Consider the following 5,596-nt stretch of genomic DNA (forward strand, 5'->3'; position numbering starts at 1 on the left):
ACATAATACACTGATGTCGTATTATGACCACTTTAAACAAGCAACATCTAGAGCTTTTTTCTTTAAATTTGTCTTTTATTTTTCATATTTTTCATAATTTTCAGCATTATATCTCTGGCTAATATCTGACAGTAACTGTATGAGTTGTATGCTAATTTGCTTTTCTGAATTCAACCAGATAAAGATAAACTTAATTGTAAGTATAGAGCAGGGGTGTCTAAACCTGGTCCTGGAGGGCCACTGTCCTGCAGAGTTTGGCTCCAACTCACATGCATGGAAGTTTCTAGTTTCTAGTATGCCTATAGACCTTATGCGACAGAGAAACGAGGGCGCCGCCATCTTTAGAATATTAACTTCCGTTTTTGCGGTCGCTCTGTATATCTCTATGGCATTGCTGTCCAGGAGTAATTCGCTTTTGAAGTGGATTTACTTAATGTAAAGTTAACGAAAGTTATCATGAGGATTGTAATGTTTAAAGCAGATGTCTTAACAAATGTCAGTCGACCGGGAAGATTTTAAAACGAGCCGTTCATTAATAAAAACGCAAAATAGCTGTGAAAATACAGCTGAAAAGGGGCGGAGCAACAGAAGGCCTATAAGAGCTTGATTTGCTGGTTTGCGTGTGTTTAATCCGGGTTGAAGCTAAACTTTGCAGGACAATGACCCTCCAGAAGCAGGATTGGACACCCCCGCTCTAGACAGAGATGTAACTGAATTACTGAATGTGAAATGTCTGTTTCTGATGTTGTGTTTGTCAAGTCAAGTCACATTTATTTATATAGCACTTTTTACAATACAGATTGTTTCAAAGCAGATAACAGGAAATGCAACAAAGTTTGTTTCCAGAAGAAAATAGCGTCACAGTCCAGTTTAAGTAAGTTCAGTGATGATTAATTTTGTTGTAAAAAAAAAAAAGAAAAAGAAAATGTATTAATCTAGTTCATTTATATATATATATATATATATATATATATATATATATAAATGAGTCTGTATAGTTGTGTTTGAAGATTTTACTACAAACTTTAAAATTAAAAAAATTAAAAAAAACTGAAGTTTGATTTCATTATTTTTTTATAAAAAAAATAATATAGGGGTGTAAGAATTTAACTTTTTTAAACAGTATTTTTACTAAGACAAAGAGACTTGTTTGTAAGAGTCTCAGTGCTTTGTGTTTGCAGGGTGGTTTGATACTGAGGTCAGTGTGATAAAGATCATCAGCATGAGATGTTCTTCAGCTTGTGGTTTTCTTTTGCTCTATTTATCTTCTTTAGGTCAAACCAAGAAGCCCTTCAGCCTCCTGCAAGTGTGAGAAAAACAGAATATAATTTTCCATTACCAATGGTTATAGATTTATCTCCACTCCATACAAAGACGCTGTAATTTAGGGGTGGTGGTGGCGCAATGGATAAGACACATGCCTTTGGTGTGAGAGACCCGGGTTCGAATCCACTGTGAGACACCAATGTGTCCCTGAGCAAGACACTTAACCCCTAGTTGCTCCAGAGGCGTGCGACCTCTGACATATATAGCAATTGTAAGTCGCTTTGGATAAAAGCGTCAGCTAAATGAATAAATGTAATGTAAATGTAAATGTAATTTGTGCAATATATGGAAAATAAAAATCTTGTTTCTAATTGATAAAGCTCAAACTGTTAAGCAAACAGTCTAACAAACTGCAGTCATAAATCAGTCAGTGTGCATTATAATCAAATAGGTATATGTTAAAAGTCGAACCTCTTAGTGCCCTTTGCTCTCTGCTGCACTTCATATAGTTTTCATATAGTAATTGTACTCTGTAATTAGAAGACCTGAAATCAGTATTTGAAAAGGGAAATCAAAAGTCATTTTTGTATCTGCACTGTCATCCACATTGGCACAAAGAACCTACATATTCAAATATGACACAACAACATACATGCAAGAGCCAATGAGGTTTAAGCACCGTTTTGACTCCTCCCCTTTCTCCTTATATGGCGCTGTGTCCCCTTTTCAATAAAATTTATTGAAATTTGAACTGACAGATCAGAGAGAGGAACATTTTCTGTGAGTAATGAATTAAATTTACAGCCGTTCTGCACACAGAGTCGATTTATGTCTTCAGTAGGCTTGCAGTTATAGAGGACGAAGCGTATGGACTGTTTTTATTGAACTTATTGTAGCTCGATAGCAGTGATGTAACTAAAGGTCGTGCTGAAACTCGTGAATTACTAACAATATCGTTACAAACTCAAACAACACCGTTAAATGGCTATGATAAACAATGAGCATACATAACTGTACACTATACTATTAATCACCATTCTCTATAATGTCCTGGGATGTCAAAATGACCAACTTCTAACAGTATATTCAACTAGATTTGTACATTTTCAGAAGAGTGAACACTGCATGTTCGTTCGAAACTCGCCCCACAATGCAATGGAGTGGTTGCCAGGTTTTAATGGAAAAATTAGGAATAAGTAATGTATCCCAAATGCTGCTTTATTAAACACACTCCTTTCAGAATAAATAAGCAGGATGCACACGATTATTTTGTGAAAATCATTTAGGAATTAATGTAAGGAAAGACACTGAACTGTATAGTTTGTAAGAAGATCCTGTGAGACACCAACTTGGTCTAGATTGTAAGCATGAATTTACAGTGTTTTATTTTTATGCTTTTAAGTTTCTTCTTGTAAGCTGTGTGATCTCATTTAGTGTTTGTGATTTCCTGTTCATGGTTTTCATTTTGTGGCACATAATCACAATCAGAAGTGTTATTAAAACCCCTGGCTCCATCTAGAGGAAAAAATGAGTTCATGTCAAATTTATCTGAGTAAACTGTTACTTTTATTGAAAGTAATTGAATTGTGTTCGTTTATAAAGAACAGGGATTTATTATATTCAGTTCTGTTTCAATTATTTATAAATTACACTTAATTTCCTTGCCTCTTGTATCTTTGAAAAGAAAGAGGGAATCAGGGGGAATGAAACGTTATTGGCCTAATAATTGCTAATTACCAGACTCATTGTTTATGCAGATGTTTTCACGACCACAGTCAAAGTGAAGGAAGAAGATGAACAGAATCCATTTCTATTTTTATGCATAAAGTATCCAACCAAGTCCAATCAAATATGGTTCTGTTTGCTCATTATAGCTGTTATTGTCTCTTACAATTTATGAAAATATGTAGAATCCAAAGTATCGGATGCATTTTTTTTTTCATTTCTAAGTGTGTTTATACAGGCTCTAGTCTAGGGAGTGCATTTACATGTACATTTTACGTTCGCCCTCTAGAGTAATATTTATATGATGCAGAACAGTGTCATTTGTCCTTCTATAGAGAAGATGAAGCCTGTATGAGCTCTCAGTATCAGACACTGTAACCTCCACTAGGTGGCGCTCTTTCAGTGTGATTAATGTAATATTCAGTCAGTGCTGATGGTGGGAGGAGCCAGTAAAGCTGATCATTACTGATAAAGAGCTGAAGAAAGAGGAAGGAACTAAAGCAGACAGATGTAGAGACAGAGAGATTCACACAGAGAACATTCAGCATAAAGAAGACTGAACTCAACTCACAATGAAGATCCTCCTCATCTTCTTCACTTTCTCCCTGATCTCAGGTCAGAGCTTTTCTCTTTCATCACTGCAGTAATGATGCTGTTTTCTGTTCATGAGGTTTCTGATCACAGTATCAATCTGATTGACAGGTGCAGTGAGATGCGTCAGTGTCACTGGATATTCTGGAGGAAGTCTTCTTGTTAGATCAGAGAAGCCTTGGCACAAAGATAACGCAAAATACATGAGAAAGCTACAGAGTACAACAATAATATATTATAGAAACCATGATCTATGGATTAATGACGGAAGATTTACTTTATTTTGCAATAATTATGGAAACCTCATGATCTACATTAGAGATCTGATCACACAAGATGCTGGAACTTACCGGATTGGTGTTTATGGCAAATGGTTTATCGATATGACTTTGACTGTGAAAGAAGGTCAGTCATTTAAGATCAAAGTTAGCGTAGAAAAAGTTATGATAATTTCAAAGCCTAATGTATACATATACTGTACATAGATACGTGTGTGTGTGTGTGTGTGTGTGTGTGTGTGTGTGTGTGTGTGTGTGTGTGTGTGTGTGTGTGTACGTGTGTGTGTGTGTGTGTGTGTGTGTGTTTGTGTGTAGAATAATTTTTGTATGTGAATTACAGATTCATGTTGTAATGTGTCAAAGAGAGTGATGTTGAATATTGGAGAAACTGCAACCTTCAGCTGTGAATATTCACAGAATCATATTAATGATCCCAAAATCATATTCAAAGAAGGAAAAGACTCTATTGAGACGATCTACAGCACCTCGAAGAAGAAAGAAAGATTCAGTGTTTCTGATGACAGACATAATAAACTCATGACTGTGAGAATTACTGCTGTGACTCCAGATGATGGAGGAGTTTATTTATGTGGAGTTTGGATCAAGAGACAGTCGTACTGTTACTTCATTATTAATACTGTTCATCTGCACATTATGGGTGAGTATGTTACACCCCTGGAAAGGGGAATAATGAATAATAAAAAACAGGACACGGTGTTACTTCCCTCACGTCCAGTGTAATAATGCATTTCTTTTACAAGAACAATAATTCAACAATACATAATATTGCAAAGTTATTACTAAATGCAAAATCAGCACTAAATAAACACTTTACACTAACCGACAAAATATCACTGCAAAGTACAAATGCAACTTGTTACTCTAAATACGTGGAACAGGCTGTATTATTCCTCTTATATACATAGAAGCTAAACAGACTAATTAACAAACATGAATTTAATTATTCTAATATTTAACACACCTATAACCACCCTGATAGTCTAGCAATTAACATCACTCTTCTCAACTACACAAAATAATATAACATATCCCAGTTATTTATCATTAAACACATCTTTTCTTTAAGTGCTGAACACTGCACATGAACCGTATAGTTGTCCATCACCGCCATGCGATGTACACCACGTGATGCAGCTAGCAAAATAACTATAGTGGAGCTTACGTTAAGCAGCACTTACTCAAAGCAATAACAATTATACAGACAAATTTGACTACTAGCTTATTTCTTAGACTACAGAGGACATAAATACAGACATAAAATGCATTAATAAACAGATTTTACCTGGAAAGGGGAATAATGAATAATAAAAAACAGGACACGGTGTTACTTCCCTCACGTCCAGTGTAATAATGGACGAACAGGAGCAACACGCGTCCCTTGCGATACGCCAGGCATAGTCAACCGATTCCCGATCAACAGGCGAACTCTTAAACACAAACTTTGAATAGCAAAACATGAAAACAAGGTACAACAATAAATGAGCAGAGTAACTTTTAAATAATGCCGTTTTTGACACGTTATTGTGCTGATGCCTCATCTTATGACTCTTTAACTTGAAGACCAAAGTAATCGCTAATAGATCATTCAATCAGGAAATCACAGTGCTATTACTCTTACCATTATTCTATTTATGGGCATGAATTATGATGTGCTCTTCACCCTTTTTTAAAGTACTTCTATGAATTAAAGCAAATTGCTTATTTTCCTCTTTTTA

The 5,596-nt window shown here is 35.3% G+C and overlaps 1 long non-coding RNA gene across 1 annotated transcript; it reads left to right on the forward strand.

The window, feature by feature from the left end:
* Positions 1–1,658: 1,658 nt before the first annotated feature.
* On the forward strand, positions 1,659–4,510 carry LOC309491694. Its single transcript, XR_014203260.1, has 3 exons — positions 1,659–3,606; positions 3,694–3,987; positions 4,201–4,510. It is a non-coding gene; the product is annotated as an uncharacterized lncRNA (long non-coding RNA).
* Positions 4,511–5,596: the final 1,086 nt, after the last annotated feature.

Source organism: Leuciscus leuciscus (assembly GCF_965113295.1).
Source record: "Leuciscus leuciscus genome assembly, contig: HAP1_SCAFFOLD_441, whole genome shotgun sequence".
In the NCBI taxonomy this organism is placed as follows: domain Eukaryota; kingdom Metazoa; phylum Chordata; class Actinopteri; order Cypriniformes; family Leuciscidae; genus Leuciscus; species Leuciscus leuciscus.